The 21,503-nt window shown below is 43.4% G+C and overlaps 1 protein-coding gene and 1 long non-coding RNA gene across 2 annotated transcripts in view; one reads left to right on the top strand and one right to left on the bottom strand.

Moving 5' to 3' along the window:
* Nucleotides 1–17,568, top strand: part of LOC126088008 (uncharacterized) — a 36,931-nt gene extending 19,363 nt beyond the window's left edge. The window contains exons 2-3 of the long non-coding RNA XR_007519920.1: nt 15,969–16,230; nt 17,298–17,568. This is a non-coding gene — a long non-coding RNA (uncharacterized LOC126088008). The remainder of the gene's footprint in view (nt 1–15,968; nt 16,231–17,297) is intronic.
* Nucleotides 1–21,503, bottom strand: part of ENTREP2 (endosomal transmembrane epsin interactor 2) — a 591,792-nt gene that overhangs the window by 241,574 nt on the left and 328,715 nt on the right. The gene's annotated exons all lie outside the window — the stretch shown is intronic.

The following is a 21,503-nucleotide window of genomic DNA, read 5'->3' as shown; positions in this document are numbered from 1 at the left end:
GAGCAAACATGGATGCTGAAAAAGCACAGGGGAGATGGACCTAGTTTTACAGTCTAAATACACGAGGTAAAACAAACAAAAGTCCCTGAGCTTCCAAAATCCTGCTCCCACCAGGACCCTCCCAGGGGCCATGGCTGAGCTCAGGACAACCGTGCCTCCATGAGTCCAGGGCAGCATCTGGAGTCACAGGCTCTGGCATAAAACTCAGTATAAAACTGCCAAAGCTGTGTCCATTTGCTGGGAGTTTTCCTTCTGTTCAGTTAGAGTGTAAACCTAGTGAAATTAAGAAGAGCAGCATGCACGGGGAACGAGGTGCTCTGATGATCTGAAACTGGTTGCTGGAAACCTTAAAGGCAGGAATAACATTTTCTCGGCCTTGGCAAATAGAAATATCAAACATCATCTAATCTCTATTCAATGAATCCAGACCTTTCAGAGCTTCTAGGAACTCCCTAAAAATTAGCATGCATTTCCTGAATTTTGTTAAATAAAATTGCCTTTATTTTTCATTTTTATTATAATTATTTAGTATTTTAGTAGCAAAAACTATAAAGAAACACTCGTTTAAATAGCCTATCATTTCACCATCTAAAAAATCCCTGTTGATATTTTAAAACAAAAATGAGTAGCAGGCTTAGAAATTTCCAATTGTACAGAAAAATACTAAAGGAAAAGATTAAGCCTCCTTCTCACCTGCATTCCAGCCTCTCTCCCTAAAACTACCATTTTAAACACTCTGACTCCTTCCAGAAAGCACATATTTATCTATTCAGATTTTTTTTTTAATGTACACAGGAACATACTAAAGATACTGTTCTGTACCTTGCTCTTTCTTGTAATAAATCTTGATAATTGCTCATATCAGCACATAGAATTTAACTTATTTGTCCAAATTGCAGCAAAATATTCCATCTGAGCTGTTGAGGCTTTGTGATGTCATGCCACCCATCCATCCAACCATCCAACCAACCATCCGTCCATCCGTCCTTCCATCCATTTTGTCAACACGTATTTTTTGAATGCTTCTTTATATGTTATAGTCTAGGCTCTAGGGATTCAGCAGTGAATAAAACAGACTGCCCTCATGAAGCTTACATTATGATGAGGGAAGACATAGGAAAAAAGTATTGTTAAATAACTACAGAGCATATTAGAATGTGGTAACACAGGAAGGAGATCCGGATTTTAAACACTTGACTGCTAATGTAGAATTGCATATTGTCTGGATAGCACAGCAAGAACACCATTATAACAATCTTCTATTTGTTATACAGATGGAAAAAAAATGCTATTTACGTTTTTAAAAACCGATTTTAGACAAGAGACATAAATCATCTTAAGGAATTGGCTTATTATTTAAGAAAAAGCAACAGTTTTATCTAGTGTGAACAATGAGTCCCTCTCTCCCAGATTCTCATCTCCACTCCCACTCAGCAACTCTACAAATGTTGGGAGGAAGAAAAAGAGTGAGAACTGGATTTTGCTGTATAAACATAATAAGGGATGGAGAGTAATATTAGGTGGTCAGGGACAACCTTTATATGCAGTTGATACGTAAGCAGCAGCCTGTAAGAAGAGAAGGTGGAGAGTCAGCAGCGTACCACGACCCTAAGAAGGAAGGAAGGCATGTCAGGGTGCAAAGAAGAGCAGGAAGGGCAGTGCGATTAGTGCAAAGTGAACACGTAGGGAACAAAGTCATACAGAGCCTGGGAAGGCACGATAAGAAGTTCAGATGGAAATTTTGAGTGAGACTAGAAGCCGTGAGAGAATTGTGAACTGAGGCATGACATGACAGGACTTAAGTCTTTGAAAGCTTGTAGTGACTGCTGTGGGGCACACAGACTTCAGAGGCAGAAGTGGAATGAGGGAGAGAGTGTTTCTCTCACAGTGGCTTAACCCAGGGAAGTGGCGGTGGAGGTGATGAGAAACGGTTAGATTCTGGACATCTCATGAAGGTAGAGACAGCAGGTCTTGCTGATGGACCTTGTTGTGAGAGAGAGGTGTCATGGATAACTGTTACATTTTTGGCCTTAGGCAACTGAGTAAATGGCAGTATCACCTGACAAACTTGGGATTAAGCTCAAGAATTCTGCTTCTGATACACTAAATGCAAAATGCCTATCAGACATCCAAACAGACATATTGACTGGGCAGTTGGACACATGAGTCTAGAGCCGAAGGAAGAAGTTGGACTAGAGAGAGAACACAGAGGGAGAGATTGAGGGCAGCTCTGGAGCACCGCACCAGCAAGAGAGGCTGAGCAGGATTAGCCAGTAGTCCACGAAGGGGAGAACTCTGAGACTCAAGTGAACCAGAAGCCATGTTGAGAGTATGTTTCTCTATTGCTGGTAGGTCAAATAATGTGAGGTCTAAGAACCAATTCTGGGATTTGGCAACATGATAATCATGGTGACCTAGAAAGTACACCAGGGCTGCCAGGCAGTGTTCCATGTATACATGAAGGTTATCTAAAACTGTTAGGTTCCTCTGGAATGGAAATGGCCTACTGCTTGGTGGAGCCTGAGCATTCAGTGAAGGCAGGAAACTGAAGTCACGGTGACCAGGACCATCCCCAGGATCAGACCGGAAATCCTTAGGGGTGGGAAGAAGGATAGAGAGTGCTAGGTTTCCCAAATCTAGGGGCTTGGGGTACAAGCTAGTTCACTTGAATACTAAAGGAAATGCCGATCCTATATGGCCAGTAGACCTGAGGATACCAAGATAGTTACACTTATAGAGAAAGAAAAAATTGCTTTGTTTTGGTTTTTTTCATGGGGAAAACTATTTGTAACAAGTTTAGAATATCGTGCAACGAGGCCTTGGTTTTAATTAACTTTCAAAATTCAGCACATTTCTAAAATATATACTTTCCTTTCTGATAACACTGCCAGTTTATTATACTTGTCTCATATTTTCCCCTAACAGCAAGTTGCATCAAGGTACCTAAGCCCTACAGAAAAAAAAAAAAAAAAAAAAATTGGCAAGTATTCTTTTTTAAGTTCATTTGCAAAGAAAATGAACAACAACAAATTAAAGCAATATTCTTCTCTAGCTTTATGTGCCTAAATCATATCATTAAATTTCAAATGCATTAAAGCATTAAATTGCTATCTCAATATTACAATCATAGCCCATTGCTGTCGAGTAGATTCTGACTCATAGCAACACTATATAACAGAGTAGAACTGCCCCATAGTTTCCAAGGAGCGCCTGGTGGATTCGATTGGCCAACCTTTTGGTTCGCAGCCATAGCACTTAACCACTATGCCACCAAGGATTCCATTACAACTATAGAGGGCACCATATCTTTCATTTAACACGAAAAAATACATAACTACCCGATCCAGTAGAATGAAAATTTGAACAGCCAAGTTTTAAAACTTGATCTCATTTTCTTTTTCAGTTAACATATAAAATATTCAAGTCGAATTGAATTTTTAAATTATTGGAACATACCAATCACTTCCATTACCTTCTATCATAATTGTCACTTGATAATGAAAGATTAAAAAGACTATGCAGGTGGCTTGCAAATCAGACATTTAGACACAGATTCTTCCCACTGGTGTTTATAATCCAATTAAAACAGACTTAGGATGAAATACAAACATAGCAAAAAAAAAAAATTAAAAAATAGGAGAAAGATTTAGAGAAAAAAAAAACTGCCCTATTATGAATTTTTTTTTTTGTAATTTTATTTTAGAGAAAAAACAATTTTCCAGGTGTAGAGATTATGATTAACTTTACCCAAAGAATGTGGTCTTTGTCCTTAGTTCCTGAGGGACTGTCACCTCTAAAACCTTGGAATTTTCTCAGTGATTCAAGTATATTTGATGAGGCCTCCAGACCACACCTGACAGTTTATGCTAATGAGGTGGCTCAGGTGGGGCCTGACGAGGCCAGAAAGACCCACCACATGATATCAGCTGTCCTCAGTGGGGGGGAAGGTCATGATTCAATCAATCATGACTAAGTAATGAAGTCCCAATAAAGGCCCTGGACACGAAAGCTGCCTGGGCTTCCTGGTTGGTGAGAGACAATGTACATGGGAAAGCTTCGCATTGGAAATCCTTCCAGACCCCGCTGGGTGTGTCTCTTTATTTGTATCCTTTTTGCTATAATAAAACTGTAATCCTAAGAATAGTGTTTTCCATGAGTTCTGTGAGTCTTTCTAGCAAATTACTGAACCCAAGGGAGTAGTAGAAGCTAGCAGGTCAGACATAAGGGGAACCCGGGCACTCCTGAGCTTACAACTGGCACTCTGAAGGGATAGTGAAAAAACTCCAACTGGTAGCCAGTAAGTCAGAAGTAAGGGTGTCATGGGGATTCCCAAGCTTGCGGCTGGTGTATAAGGTCTTAGATTCAGCAGTCTGGAGGACGGAGCCCTCCAACTTGTGAGATGTGTCCTAGCTCCAGGAAGTTAGGGTCAGAGAAGAACTGCATGCGGAGCTGAAATAGGAACGGAAGTAGTTAGCAACAGATTGAAATTGGTCAATACACTTGGTATCAGTGAAGTGGGGTCTGATTTCCATACACTGGGTTATAATCTCAACTAATCAATAATAATGCTTTCATATACTTCTGTCATTTTCTTAGAGAAAAATAATTGAAAATTAAGTAACTTTCTTCCCCTGTGATTCCTGTCTACATATTACTTCTTCCATACACTGCGGCCTCAACAATTACCCATAATAGGAATTTGGACCCTTCTGATCCTCCTTTGAAAGTGTGATGACTTGTTTTTACACTTTAACTAAACTCATTGCTTTAATGGCTGATCAAGAGACCAGGTAAAGCAGAGAACTCTTCATGATTCACTGTTAAACGCTCAATGACCTAACGCCACAGGTAGCACTGGCCACTGAGAGAGCTATTGAATCCACATTCCTTCCCTCACCAGCTGGGTGACCCTTGGGATCACTTCATTCCTCTCGGACCGTTTCCTTGTCAGCAACGCAAGGGCAAGTGTCCTTTGGCCACCGCAAGGACTGAATGGTCCCCATATGTAAAGCACCAGGGGCAGGGCCTGGCACCTAACAGGAAGCTATGTCGAGAATGACTGAATGTCTTATAACAGAAGAAAATATGCTCAGCGAGAAGTCATTGATTTGAGAGTAGTAATAATAACAGTTATCACAGTAAATCCTTTCACAGGTATTTTAAATTCTTGCAATACAATGCCTGCTCACATGTAGCATCAGAATCGCCATCACAGGAGTTAGTTGCCAGGCTACACCACCCGTCCCTCCCTTTCTCACAGTGGCAGCATCATGCTAAAAACACAGGCGCCCAGCCAGGGCTCTCTGGTCCAAATCTGGTGACCACTGCTTAACCTCTCCGTACTTCAGTTCCCTTATCTAGTAAAAGTGCTTCATAATAACGCCCGCCACATAGGCTGATAGCAAGGATTTTTAAAAAATAATACGGGTCAAGCCCTCTGCAGCCCTCAGAAAATGCTTATCATGGCATGTGACTGAGCATGAGGGAGGACAACACACAGCCTGGGATCTCCCTTTAACACTTACAAGGTCTGCGTTCATGTCACACAAGACCATAGACTGTCTCTCTCATGAAACATACAGGAAAAACACCTCAAAAGAGTCACCAGAAGGCATCAAAGAAAGAAAGAGACATCTACTATGTCGTGTACTGAACAGGGGCATCCAGGAATAGTAATAAGTATGGCAACAGATGGTTCGAAGGAGCTCACTTCCTCACCCCACCCACCTCCAAAAGTAACCCCAAGGATGGAAGGGGAGTAGACAGAACCCTGAGAATTCTCACTAACACCTTCAGGTCTGGAGTGATGTGAACTGAGGTGGGCATAGGCAGCTCTAGGAAATTTAAAATAAATTGCTTTGGGATAGAAGCTCACACATAGCACCTCGGGAGCTCAAGACAGGAAGAATGGGCCAAGATTGAGGGATGGGCTGACACAGGACTGGAACACACCCCTGGTTCAGCCAAGGGAAAGTGTCATGGGGTTTCAGAACGAAGAGCAAGAATCCAGGGCCAAAGTCCTCAGACATGGATTGGACTGGACAATGGGTTGGAGCAGGATGCTGGTGAGGAGTGAGCTTCTAGGATCAGGTGGACGCTTGAGACTATGTTGGCATCTCCTGTCTGGAGGGGAGATGAGAGGGTGAAAGGGGTTACAAGCTGGCAAAATGGACACAAAAAGAGAGAGTGGAGGGAGGGAGCGGGCTGTCTCATTAGGGGGAGAGTAATTGGGAGTGTGTAGCAAGGTGTATGTGGGTTTTTGTGTGAGAGACTGACTTGATTTGTAAACTTCCACTTAAAGCACAATAAAAATTATTAAAAAAAAAAAGTATCCAGGGCAAGGGAGGGGTTCAGCCTCCAGGGGCTCTCCTCACCTTCTCCTAAGTTAGAGACACAAAGCTGGAAGCCACATCTATCTCTGAAGCGGAGTCTCTGACAGGGGAAGGCAGATTGGTCTGTGGCAGGGTGTGAAGGCTGTTGGGGAGAGTTCCACACATCAGAGCCAAGGGCCCGGGGACAGAGCCGACTGCAGAGTACACACACAAGACAAAGTGTTGGCAGGGTGCGTATGCAAACATACTGCAGCTCCATCAGCAAGCAAACAAATAGAACCAGAAGGACTGTGAAAACAGAGCTTGAAAAGGCAGACAAAAACATAAACTGAGAAACAGAGGCTCCCACAAGTACTTCGTGATACCTAAGAACATAATAAGAACGTAAATTGAATAAAAGAGTCTTCTGGGTGATAAAAGAAGAGACTATGATTAAAAGGAGGTTTTAGAGACAGAACTCAGGAAACCCATCAGAAAGTGAGAATTAAAACACCACCATTCCAAGTCTAATAAATAATTCAGAAACAGCAAGGGACAGAATGGCATGAGTGAAAATCAAAGTAATGGCGTGCGGAAAAGCATGTGAGCTCCGCGGTAATTGCAGAAGAAAGATATGATAAATCACAACGAAGGGGATCACGCATGGAGGTTAGAAGTTTTTTCTTAACTCTAGAAACTAATGTGCCTTATGGTAAAGGAATGCTACTCTGAAGTATGGTATTAATTCCTTTTTACTTCGGTTCTTTTTCTTCTGTTCAAGTAAAAAACATTTGTCTATCACACACGCGGTCTTATTCCCTCCTTACTCCTGTTTTTAAATATTGTCTGCACCCACAGATTTCTGAATTTCTGCTCACCTAATATGAAAACTGAGTGCTTCTGGAGAGTATAATTCTGGGTAATTTACTGCTTTCCCTCTGTACTTTCCTGTTTGCTTAACTTATTAGAAATACATATCATTTATTATTTAAAAAAGTATAATCATTACTCTAAAAGGAAAAAAAAATCCAACATTCTTTCAATAATTACATATTGAACACTTGGAGATACAGGGGTGAACACGCCTGGACAAGCCCCTGCCAAACTGCAGGTACAACCACGGGAGGCTTTAGATTCAGGAAGACAAGGGTTAATCTAAATGTAGTTCATTCCAGAAAAGTAAAAGTGATTAAGTGTTAGGAAATATAGTCCACTGTGTTACTAGAGCTAAGGAGAAAGATCGACTCTACAGATGGCGGGAGGTATGTGAAGAACTGGGAATCCATTCCTATGAAAAGCACTCAATAAGACAGGAGATGAGAGATATGCTAGCCATATGCCAAACATGATAGGAAAATATATACCTATATATACCTCACCTCCAAAGCCAGCATCTTAATTAACAGAGAAAAACTGGAGGTGTTCCTGCTAAAGTCTGGAACAAGGCACCCATCATGTCCACTATGCATTCACACTGAGTTAGAGGCGTTAGCCTACGTATTTAGACACGAGAAATCAATTGTAGGCATAAAATTTGTAAAGGAAGAGGTAAAATTTATCTTTATTTGCAAAGCATGTGACTACATGTGTGGAAAAACAAAAAGAATCCATGTAAAACAAGTACAAACAAAAGAAAAAGTAGTAAAAAAAGAACAGGTTGTAAATAAATACATAAAAATCAATAATGTTCATTCACACCAAAGACAACCAGTTTAATTTGCTATTGTAATAGCCAAATAAATGATATAACTATGGATAAACTTGACAAGAAATGTCTACAACCTGTAGAAGAAAATTATCACATTCCTGAAAGAAAAGGGTAGTTTGGATAAATAGAAAGATATACTACATTCTTGGATAAGAAGACTCAACATCAAAAAGATATCAATTCTACTGAAGTTAATCTGCAAACTTACTGCCATACCAATTATTTAAATTGTTTTTTTCCTAGAAGCCAGGTAAACTGATTATCAGCTTTATATAGAACAAGCAAGCAAGAATTGCTAAGGAAACCCTAAAAATTAGAGTAATGAAGAAGACCAGTCCTATCAGAACATTCTGGAAAGTCTCTATCATTAGAGCAGTATAGTATTGATGCATGAACTGACAGATCAATGAAACGGAAGTGAAAATCCAGAAATAGACCGACTTGTCTATGGAAATTTAGTATCTGATAAAGGTGTCATTACAGTCCTTGGGGGAAAATGGTACTAAAGATGGCTTCAGCAAGTGGTGTTGGTATAACTAGGTAACCATAGGGAAAAAGAAAACACCCATCTGTTTCTCAGGAAGTACATCAGAATCATATACAAATAAAAACAAAAATAATGAGAGAGACACCATTGACGTATTAGTAAGAAATCATAGGTGAATTCCTCTAAAAGTTAGGAAAACATTCCTGTGACTCAAATCCAAAGCGGTGAGGGAGAAACTGCTAAGTGTAACTACGTAAGATAAACAACTCCCGTATACAAAAAAAAAAATCACCACTACTTTATTTTGTAGATCTGACTCTGGAGCAGTAAACGTCTTATCTAATTATGAAACAAAATTAAATCAAAATTTAAAGATTAAATGCCTAAAATCAAACACAATATGAAAGAAATGGGCCAATATCCATGGAGAATAGTTTTAAAGTGGTTTTAAAATGCAGTAATTTTACCTCTACTAGTATATTTTTTAGTATATATCCTGGAAACACTGGTGGTGTAGTGGTTACGAGCTATGGCTGCTAACCAAAAGGTCAGCAGTTCCAATCCACCAGGCGCTCCTTGGAAATTCTATGGGGCAGTTCTACTCTGTCCACAGGGTCAAAGTAAGTCGGAATCGACTCGATGGCAAAGGGTTAGGTTTTTTGGTTTAGTCTATATCCTAAGGGATAATCATCAAAGGACACATGGGCCTCCACAACAAGTCTAGCAAGGAAAACTAATAGAGAAAGACTCAACAGACATATCAACCAAATGCAAAGACAGAGAGGAGGAGAGACAGACATACATAGACAGATACAGTTAGAGAACATTGAACACTGGATATCTGATGATACAACAAATTATAGGTATTTATTGTTGTTATTATTAGGTGTCATTGAGTGAGTTTCGACTCATAGTGACCCTGTCTACAAAAGAACGAAACATTGCCTGCTTCTGTACCATCCTCACAATCTTTGTTATGCTTGAGCACATTGTTGCAGCCACTGTGTCAATCTATCTCCTTGAGGGTCTTCCTCTTTTTTGCTGACCCTCAACCAAGAATGATGTCCTTCTCCAGGGACTGGTCCCTCCTGATAACATGTCCAAAGTATGTGAGACAAATTCTCACCATCCTTGCTTCTAAGGGGCACTCTGGCTATACTTCTTCCAAGGCAGATCTGTTCATTCTTCTAGCAGTCCACTGTATAGTCAACATTCTTCGCTGACACCGTAATTCAAAGGCATCAACTCTTCTTCACTCTTCCTTATTCCCTGTCCAGCTTTCACATACATATAAGGTGATTGAAAATACCATGGCTTGAGTCAGGTGCACCTTAGTCCTCGAAGTGACATCTTTGCTTTTTAACACTGTAAAGAGGTCTTTTGCAGCTGATTTGCCCAATGCAATATGTCATTTACTTTTGTATTTACTGCTTCCATGGGTGTTGACTATAGAGCCAAGAAAAATGAAATCCTTGACAACTTCGATATTTTCTCCGTTTATCATGATGTCGCTCATTGGTCCAGTTGTGAGGATTTTTGTTTTCTTTATGTTGAGGTGCAATTCATTCTGAAGGCTGTACTCTTTGATCTTCATCATCAAGTCCTCTTCACTTTCAGCAAGCAAGGCTGTGTCATCTGTATAACACAGGTTCTTAATGAGTCTTTCTCCAATCCTGATGTCGCATTCTTCTTCATGTAGTCCAGCTTCTCAGATTATTTGCTCAGCATAGAGACTGAATAAGTATGGTAAAAGATACAACCCTGACACACACCTTTCCTGACTTTAAACCATGCAATTTCTCCTTGTTCTGTTCAAACAGCTGCCTTTTTGTCTGTGAACAGGTTCCTCGTGAGCACGATTCAGTGTTCTGGAATTCCCATCGTTCACAATGTTATCCATAATTTGTTATGATCCACACAGTCAAATGCCTTTGCATAGTCAAGCAAACACAGGTGAACATCTTTCTGGTATTCAATGCTTTCAGCCAATATCCATCTGACATCAGTAATGATATCCCTAGTTCCACGTCCTCTTCTGAATCCAGCTTGAATTTCTGGCAGTTCCCTGCCCATGAACTGCTGCAACTGCTTTTGCATGATCTTCAGCAAAATTTTACTTGTGTGATATTAATATTGTTCAATAATTTTCACATTCTGTTGGATCGGCTTTCTTTCAAATGGGCACAAATATGGATCTCTTCCAGTCGGTTGGCCAGGAAGCTATCTTCCAAATTTCTTGACATACCTGACTGAGCACCTCCAGCACTGCATTTGTTTGTTGAAACATCTCAACTGGTATTCCATCAATTCCTGGAGCCTTGTTTTTCACCATTCCCTTCAGTGCAGCTTGGACTTCTTCCTTTAATACCATCAGTTTTTGATCATATACTACCTCTCGAAACGGTTGAACATGGACCAATTCTTTTTGGTATAATGACTCTGTGTATTCCTTCCGTCTTCTTTTGATGCTTTCTGTGTCGCTCAGTATTTTCCCTGTAGCATTCTTCAGTATTGCAGCTTGAGGATTGAATTTTTTTTTCTTCTGTTCTTTTGGTTTTCTAACTCCAGGCTTTTGCACATGTCATTGTAACACCTTACTTTGTCTTCTTGTGCTGCCCTTTGAAATCTTCTGTTCAACTTTTTTATGCTTCATCATTTCTTCCATTCACTTGAGCTACTCTACGTTCAAGAGCAAGTTTCAGAGTCTCTTCTGACATCCATAGGTATTTTTAGGTGTGATAATGGCATTGTAATTATATTGTTTTAAAAAAACGGATCCTTTTCTCTTAGCGATATTTTGAATATCTTAAGATAGCTTAAGTATTTTGAAATTGGGTCACTGGTGGTTCAGTGGTAAAATTTTCACCTTCTATACAGGAGATCCAGGTTCGGTTCCTGGCTGGTGAACTTCATGCGCAGCCACCATCCGTCCATCAGTGAACAGGTTTCACTGGAGTTTTCAGACTAAGACAGACTAGGAAGAAAGGCCTGGTAATCTACTTCTGAAAATCAGCCAGCGAAAACCTCCTGGACCACAATGTTCCTGTCCCTTAGAGATCATGGGAATGGTACAGAACTGGGAAGTGTTTCCTTCCATTGTGTTTGGAGCCACCACCATGAGTCTGGGGTCACTGTAAGTTGGAGGCCAACTCCATAGCAGCTAACAACAACAATTTTGAAATTAAATGATATGATAACCAAGGTATGGTAGGGGTACTGATGAAACGAGAATTACCACGGTGGCAGTAGCCGAGGGGTATATGCACAAGGGTTCAATACGTTATTCTCTTTACTTTCATATATGTTTGAAATCATCCACAATTCAAAGTCAAAAGAAGGTGAAAGATGTAGGTTCGGATACCAGCTCTGATATTGCCTGGCCAGTTTGTGTAAGTTCCCTAAGTTGTTTGAGCCTCAGTTCCTTCATTTAAAAATATGAAACATATACCTAAATTATAAAGCAGATTAATGATACACCCAATGCTGGGTATACAGGAGAAATGAGCAAGGGCCAGTTATTTTTTATTTTGGTAGAAATTCTGCCAAATTATTAAAAATAGTTCATTAAACATAAAATCAAAGCAATATTGCAAATAATGTTTTAAAGCAGATTTAAAGAATTGAGCTTTTCAGTCTGATAATTACAAAAAATAGTAACGCTAGAATAGAACTAAATTTATGCCCAGATATATCCCTCAATGATTGCCAACTCAAGCACCAGATACAATAGTTATTCTGAGTAACATCTATAAAACCTATATGTAGCTATTACCATAAACAATATTTAACTTGTGGGACCACAGCTAGGCTAAGTCAGCTGTACCGGAAACTTTGCTGATATACTCTGCCTTTTGTTCCATAAAAAAACACAGCAATCAGATTAGATTAATTATAAAGCCACAGGCAAAACACTGTTCCTTTTAAAATACCCTGCTAAATAGAATAATTTAAAATGAAGAAATATTTGAATAAAAATGACAGACCTCAAAGCATTGAGGAACTACAACCTTATACTCTTGGGGTTTCTATTCAAAGACTCAATCAAATTTCCCTTCATCCCTTATGCGGAACGGGACACAGATCTCCCATTAGAATTACCATAACGCTGGCTTGTTAAAACACTCCAGTGCACTAGACATACCCCAGAAAAATTCAATACTATGTAATTCCAGTATTATTTATATATTAACCATGAAAACATGGGGTATGCCCATAAGGTAATGCGAGACGCTACAGCACTCATGCAAGTTTTATTTTATTGCTTTATTGGCCAACGCACCTTAAAGAGGGAGAAGGTGTCACACCAGCAGTGAAGAGAAAAACTACACGTAGGACCTGGGAGGGAGTCAGAGAAGAGGGGTGGTGTTGTTAGATACAGTTCAGTTGGTTCTGACTCATGGCAATCCCATGCACAATGGAACTGAACATTGTCCAGTCCTGAGCCATCCCAGTGATTGGCTGGTAATCGGACCACTTTGGCCCACAGGGCTTTCACTGACTGATGTTTGGCAACAGATTTCCAAGCCCTTTTTCCCAGCCTATTTCAGCCTGGAAGCTCCACTGAAACCTGTTCGGCATCATAGGAACACACAAGCCTCCAATGACAGATGGTGGTGGCTACACAAGTCTCCTGTAGGGAAGTTGGGAATTCTACCACTAAACCACCACTGCCCCCAGAGAAGGGTTATAAGAGATCAGCATTCCAGCACCGCCCTAGATACATGGCGCCAAGGTAAGATGAGTAAACTGGTGTCCAACCTAGACCTTCCCTTGAAACGTGTGCCCCTGCTGTGACGTTCTCAGCAGGGGCAGTGAAGGGGAATTTGAAACCCCCTGGATTCATCTCACAGCTGACTTAAAATGGGCAGTATGTTTCTGGGAAGTCCACCCAACCTTGGCTCTCACAGTCAACAAACAACTCCCGGTCCCAGGTATAAATTTTCATTGTCTCTACAGAACTGTTTATATGCTGATGGAAAATCTCCAGTGGTCAAGAGTAGCCAGAAGACTTCACTCAGCTTGGGGCGTTTTCTCAAGCTCCATAAATTACTCCTCATGTGTAACATTCAGGCAAACACCACTCACTATGAGAACCGTGATGGGGACAGGGTTCTGGGGGAGCTGGTTTGCTTTGAGTTGTAACAGTCAGAGAGTTGGAACATACTAGAATCACAAACAGGTGCGGTAACAAAGATTTAGTTGTTTTACCCCTTAAAACCTAAAAGGCATTTTGGAAAAATCTACTACTAAAATAAATACAAATTATTTATATATGATCACTAAAGCATAGATAATAATACATGTCAATAATTCAGGCAGACGATGAAATAAAGCGCACTACTTGTTAGGGCGAGCCTATTGACAATTAAAAGAAAATGTACAGTAATAAAATCTTGACCAGTACCAGCTGACGTAAGAGGTCAGAGAAAGCTGTCAGAGTTTACATTCTGTCCTCAAAGAAATAATGGAAAGTAAAGGGCAAATTCCAAAATGAAGATGGTATTAAAATTCAGAGAACGAAATTAGAAAATCAGGACTTCGATGCAATTCTACAGCCATGTTTTCAGATGCAAATACGGGTTTAAAATGCAGAATCTGGTTACCTCAGATCACTGGCAGTCAATTATTTGTACTGATTATTTATGGGTAGCTTCTAATGGTAGTAGATTATCGGATATTTTTAAATGGAAAAAAAAAAAAAAAGAAACTCTCATTTGGCTGAAGTGCTGTAAGGCAGCTGCTCCCGAAGAGAGTACGATGGATTAGAGGGCCTCCTGAGCCCCCGGGCCTGCGACGCTGACACACATAAATCACGGTGATAAGAGGCAAGCCTGCTCCATGGAACCACACACCAAGTGCTGGACCCATCTAGCATCTTCTGGAAACTGAGAATGCCACAGAAGTAATTTTTCTGAAAACTAAATGCTTTGTAAGACCTGTTGTTGTGCCATTGAGTCAATTCTGACCCATAGCAACCCTAAAGGACCTAGCAGAACTGCCCCATAGAATTTCCTAGGCTGTAATCTTTACAGAAGCAGACTGCCACATTTTTCTCCTTCGGAGTGGCTGGTGGGTTTGAACCACTGACCTTTAGGTTCACAGCTGAGCACTTAACGGTTGCACCCCCAGGGCTCCTTTGTAAGCCCTAGTAAGTCTAAAGGAGCCCTGGGGGTGCAATGGTTACAGCGTAGGTGGGGCAGTTCTACTAGGTGCTATAGGATCACTATGGGTCAGGATGGACTAGATGGCACACAACAACAACAACAGGATGTCTAAAATGTGTTCTAGTTTGTGGACACAGAGCTAGGGACTCAACTAGGGTGGTTTCACTGCTAGAATTTGGGGAGAAGGTCAACGTCTTAGTCTCCTAGGACTGCCATACAAAATACCACAAGGTAGATGGGTTTAAATGACAGAAATGTGAGGTTGGCAGTCTGAGCTCAGGGCATTGGCAGAGCCATGCACTTTCTGTCTACTCTAGGGGAAGATCTTGCCTGGGGTTTTCCAGCTTCTGCAGCCCTGAGTGTTTCCAGGGTGTTCTTTGGCTTGTAGGTGGATCCTCACATCCTTCCCTGCCTGTGACTGTTTGTTCTGCTCATTTATAAAATGCCACTCAGAAGGGATCAGGATCAGACCCACCCTACTCTGTTATATAGTGCCGCCAGGGCCCTGGTGTGCAGTGGTTAAGAGCTCAGACTATTAACCAAAAGGTTGGCAGTTCGAATCTACCAGCTGCTCCTTGGAAACCCTATGGGGCAGTTCTACTTTGTCCTACAGGGTCACTGTGAGCTCGACTCAATGGCAGCGGGCTTTTTTTTTTTTTTTCCTACTCTGTTATGACCTCGTTAGCATAAAAAAGAAAACCCTTATTTCCACAAACAGGGTCGCATTCACAAGCACAGTGGTTAGAATTTTCGTATAACTTTTTGAAGAACACAATTCAACCCACAGAAAATCCCCTCTCTGAAAACTGAACCTAAAATGCAGCCTGAGCAGACGGGATCCACGTTTGCTCCAGAGTCACGTTTATTAAGAAAGAGCTGGAAACGTGGCCCTGGGAAACTAGGAAGGATCAGGCAAAGTGGTCACAGGCTATCTTCAGAACAGAAATAGATTAACATAAAGAAAGCCACGATGAGCAGAAAATATAAGGTTGCATTCTGACCTGGGAGCTGAGAAAAGTGGATTCCCGTAGACACAGGCATCCCATCCCACTCCCCCCATCCCACTCCCTCCCCTGCAGACACAGGTAGCCCCTCCCTCTCCAGAAGGCACAGGTAGTCTCTCTCCCAGGCAGGGGCATCCCACACCCTCTAGCAGTGATGTCCTTCTTTCCTGACTTGTATTACCTTTTAGTGGTAAAATTTTTCCCAGAGCTGTATCCATTTTCTCTTATTTCCCAAGGAAGAAAAAAATCAAAATGATTCGTTTTCAGAGGTTGTCCTGTAAATGTTAACTGTAGTTTCATACAGATGTTCCAACAACTTCCCTGGGACGCGATGACCCAGAAAACAAGTGATGAAGGCCCTGAGAGACCTGTAGCTGTCACCGCATGTCACCTGTGGGACACCCCACGCCTTCCTCTGGAGACGAAAGGGCTCTACTAACAAGCTTGGAGATCAGTGCGGCCCACTGAAGACTTTAACTCAGAGGTGGAGCAGAGTCTTTTGAGATGTTAAGAATTCCTTCACACTTTCCTTTCTTGTATCGGTCAATTTCAAGAGGTAAGTTTCTATGGTTAGGGATAGGTTGAAATCATCTCTGCCATTATGTTAAACATTTGAACAAAATATTAAATATTCAAATAGAACTTTTAAGTTGAATTTCAAATTACCTTTATTAAAATGGTACTTTCCACTATTGAAATTTAAAAGGTACCTTTTGTAGTATATTACAGATGGCTTCTCTTCCCATTCCCACCACTGCCATTGAGTTGATTCCAACTCATAGCAACCCTATAGGACAGAGTAAAACTGCCCCCATAGGGTTTCCAAGGAGTGCCTGGTGGATTCGAATAACTGACCTTTTGGTTAGCAGCTGTAGCTCTTAACCACTACGTCACCAGGGTTTCCTCTTCTCATTCAGAAAACCAAAAAAAAAAAAATCAAACCCACTGCCATTGAGTTGATTCTGACTCACAGAGACCCTATAGGACAGAGTAGAACTTCCCCACAGTTTCCAAGCAGTGCCTGGTGGATTCGAACTCCAGCCTTTGGCCTAGCACCCACAGCACTTAACCACTACACCACCAGGGTTTTCTCCCATTCAGAAGTGGCCTAATTCCCCTCCCCGTTAATATCGGTTGGTCTTAGTGACTTGCTTGACCAAGAAAATGTGCCAGGAGTGGCATTCTGAGACACTGAAGACCAGTTCCTGAGAAACCTTGCAACTTCTGCTCAGGCCTCAGAGAACGCTCACCCAGGGAGAAGCCAGTCACCATGTAACAAGTGTGACTGTGTGGAGGCTGCCACGCTCTGAGGAAGCCCAAGCTAGCCACACAAAGGAGCCAGCCCCGGCTGCTCCAGCCACTGCAGCCCAGGCACCAGGCACGTAGGTGAGTGAAGAGCATCGTGGACATTCCAGCCCCAGCAGACATGACATGGAGGAGAACTGGGGACCCCAGCCAACAGTCAGTCGAGACCCCAAACACAGGGGCCCAGTGGAGATAGCCCAGCCATCTGATCATTAACATGATAAAAGGTTTTCTAAATGCCAGTAAATTTCAGGGTGGTTTATGGTGCAGCTAGGTAACTGGAACATCCTTTCTGTGAAGTGCTTTTTTTCTTTTCAGACAATAACAGAATTAGGTACATTTATCCAGCGGCTACAGTGTAATTGAAATTCCATTAAAGATGCTTTTTAACAAGCAAGCAGGACTAATGTATGTTCCCACTACAAAGCACTGCAGTGTCTCTGCCAAACCACCTGCTGTAGTCTGAAGTAATCCAGTGAAATATGGATCTCGTGTTTGTACTTTCTAACAGCTGCCCAACTAAAATGGAGACTAAGGCAGACCTTAGGAAGGCTGCTACAACAAAGCTTTAAGCAAAGTGTAATTTCAACTCCAGAGAAGTAGTCAAAAAATGCCAATAAAAATGAACTCGTGGAGTCATTTATGCACGGGCTTCAAATCTCCCGTTTGAAGAAGGTATCAGACATGCCAAAGAAAATGTGGCTGCAGATCCTGGAAATGTGCACTCTTCTGAGTCAGCAGGGCCATAGTCCATCTACCCTAGCCGAAGGTCAACCATCCTGGCCAGAGGTCACCTACCCCAGCAAGGGGCCACCACCCCAGCCACAGGCCACCGCCCCAGCCAGAGGTCACCCACCCCAGTAAGGGGCCACCACCCCAGCCACAGGCCACCGCCCCAGTCAGAGATCACCCACTTCAGCCTGAGGTCACTCACCCCCGTTGGAAGTCACCCACTCCAGCCAGAGGCCACCCACCCTGGCCAGAGGCCATCACCCCATTCAGAGGCCACTACCCTAGCCAGAGATCACCTACTTCAGCCAGAGGTCACCTACCCCCAGCCAGAGGTCACCAGCCTGGCAAGAGGCCACCACCCTGGTGAGAGGCCACCACCCTGGTGTGAGGCCACCATCCCAGCAAGAGGCTGTCTTCTTCAGCAGGAGTGGAACAACGCATAGTCCGCCAGCTCTGTGACGCATCCAACATGCGCAGAAGCCTCAGTTAACAGGCAGTGCACGTTTGACTACTCCAGTGGTGCTTTGGTGTCTGGGCACCCCTCAGTCCTGTTCTGTCACAGGCGGGAGCAGGAGGTGAACGGCCAAGGCCTGGGAGACCAGAGCTTCTGAAAGGTTATCAGCATGAGGGTGGAGGGTTACAGAAAGGGAAAACCAGGAGCGAAGACAAGAACGGGTTTCAGTGTCTCGGAACAGGTCAGTAGGTCTCAGTGGGGCCAAACAGGGTGTGACGTAGGAGAGCCCGTGCAAAGACAATGGCTCCTCTGGGCCAGATATGAGGCCTCGTGCCATGGGGCTGTCTTTGCAGTAGAGATATGAAGGGAATTCATGCACAGTAATGCGCTCAGCCCTCCTCCACCACACGTGACAGTGATGTTTCAATCATCAGATCTGAACTCAGATTTCATTCACCAGATAACGTTTTTACGACAATAGCAGCGGCACCCAGCTGCACTCCAATTTATGTGTAACTTCGAGATAAATGACATCTTTTGACTTCCAGAGAGGCTGTCCAATTAGGAAGATTTTGAGATATAAAGGACTGTCACTGTATGGCATGAACTCTCATCGCTTACAAAGTCATTCATTAGCCAGGAAAACACGGAACCGCATGGACTGGGTCTGTGACACGTGGGCCTACATGGCAGGAAGGGGCCAGTGCAGCGTCTGGTTTCCCTGAGTGGGTGTTGTCTGATGTCATAAGCCAAGGTCAGTCACCCCTTTAGCTTTAGATGTAGCCACAGGCGAATATTTTTGCCATTAAAGATTCATTTTCATTGCATTTATTGTATCCTGATATTCTAGCTGGGTGTGGAGTCCCTGGGTGGCACAAAAGGATAATGTATCTGGCTGCTAAGCAAAAAGTTGGGGTCCACCAAGAGGCACCTCACAAGAAAGGTCTGGTGATCCACTTCTGAAAGGTCACAGCCGCTGCAAACCCCGTGCAGCAGAGTTCTACCCTGACACACACGGGGCCGCCACGCACTGGAATTGACTCGATGGCAGCAGAGTTCTACCCTGACACACACGGGGCCGCCACGCACTGGAATTGACTCGATGGCAGCAGAGTTCTACCCTGACACACACGGGGCCGCCACGAACTGGAATTGACTCGATGGCAGCAGAGTTCTACCCTGACACACACGGGGCCGCCACGAACTGGAATTGACTCGATGGCAGCAGAGTTCTACCCTGACACACACGGGGCCGCCATGCACTGGAATTGACTCGATGGCAGCAGAGTTCTACCCTGACACACACGGGGCCGCCACGAACTGGAATTGACTCGATGGCAGCAGAGTTCTACCCTGACACACACGGGGCCGCCACGCACTGGAATTGACTCCATGGCAGCAGAGTTCTACCCTGACACACACGGGGCCGCCACGAACTGGAATTGACTCGATGGCAGCAGAGTTCTACCCTGACACACACGGGGCCGCCACGCACTGGAATTGACTCGATGGCAGCAGAGTTCTACCCTGACACACACGGGGCCGCCATGCACTGGAATTGACTCGATGGCAGCAGAGTTCTACCCTGACACACACGGGGCCGCCACGCACTGGAATTGACTCGATGGCAGCAGAGTTCTACCCTGACACACACGGGGCCGCCACGCACTGGAATTGACTCGATGGCAGCAGAGTTCTACCCTGACACACACGGGGCCGCCACGAACTGGAATTGACTCGATGGCAGCAGAGTTCTACCCTGACACACACGGGGCCGCCACGTGAGTGTAGCTTCAGATCAGAATTTGTATTAGAAAAAGATATTTAAGATCCTGTTTAAGAACTGGCGGTTCGTACGGTTTCTCTTAGGGGCTGCTTTGAGGTTGGTGTGAGATAAAATGACACTCAAGAAGGCTATAAGTCAGACGCAGACACAGGAACCAAAACAAGGAAGATTGCAAAATCACCGTAATTCTGTAACCTCGCCCCAAATGAGGGTGAAACCACCCTGCATCAAATCCAGCACCTATACTGGGTTCTACGGTGGCATGAAGAAATGTTTCATGAAGTCTTCTAAGGGGGGGGTCAGGGAAGATGTCTCAATGGGTTCTGCAGGATGAATAGGAGTTGGCCAAGTACTGTGACTCCAGGGTAGTGTTTCAGGAAGAGGTCAGGACCAGCAACATATGGAGCCTAGAAACAAAACACCACGTGGAGGTGTGCAGGCCAGTCTGCTGTTTTGCTAATTACTACGTGGGCTTTGTCCTCTGTAGGCAGTGAGTCGGGAGGCACTGGTGGCTTTGAGCAGATCTGAAACACTGATAAGACCCAGCCTCTAGGCACTATTACCAACCCCCAACTTGTAAGTAGAGTAGCATGAGCCACCTCACCTTCTAAATGATTTCTCTAGATGTTTTTCAGGCAATTGGCCAACTTCCTGCACAAGGTAAGAAAAACAAGAGGCTAGGGTCTGCAGACGACAGAACCCATTAAGACGAAGTCTAGCCCGCCTGACGCATGCAGAACCATCGAACCCATCCTCTGGGTGACCCCAGAGCTTTTCTCTCACTGGAGGGAACCAAAGTTTAGTAGCCCAAGATTGGGGGAAGACCTTCAGAAGTGAGGGGTCCGAGCCTAAGATCCAGTTTGAGAGACCACCCACCCCGCTTTGGACTAAGCAAGCACAGATGTTGGAACTGCCCCAGGAATGTCTTTTTCGGGCCAGATCAATCAACGACCTTGCTCCTTAGGATCCTTCCCCTAATAAATACTTTTTCAGCCATTGTTCAGGGAGCCATCTTGGTGACACGAGTCCCCGTGTGCTCCTTTGCTTGGCCAACCAAATAAAGCTTCTTTCGCTTCCATCCATTTCATGTCTCTGCGGTCTCGGAGCAGACCTGGAACACTCCGGTTACAGAAGAGGATGTATTTGGGGCAGGGTGGTGTGGGCAGAGGGCCTGGGAGGTGATGAGCCCAAAGAGAAGGACGCTGTGTTGACGCCTGCAGTTCCACTGGGAAAGCAAGATAGAGCACGACGCACAGAGCACACTGTGCCAGTGGCCATCCCGAGAGCACCGGGCGTAAGTGAGACTGGGGATGCAATTCCACCACACAGACACGCTTGGTTTCTGCTGATTCCAGGATGGTGATTTTTTACTTTACAGACAACCAGTTATTATCCTGGGAAGTTACTGCCATCTCCCACCCAACATTTGTCATCTGGTCTGTTGCTGATTTATTTCAAAAAAGAAAAAGACAACAATAAGGCCCTGGTCTTTTAAGGTAGCTGGGGAAATCTCATCTGTGGAAGATGGGCTGATGGAGAAGCCCAAAATTCA

The sequence above is a fragment of the Elephas maximus genome, chromosome 13, assembly GCF_024166365.1.
Source record: "Elephas maximus indicus isolate mEleMax1 chromosome 13, mEleMax1 primary haplotype, whole genome shotgun sequence".
Lineage (NCBI taxonomy): Eukaryota > Metazoa > Chordata > Mammalia > Proboscidea > Elephantidae > Elephas > Elephas maximus.
The sequence above is the reverse complement of the archived record's forward strand: the minus strand, read 5'-3'. Positions and strand labels throughout refer to the sequence as shown.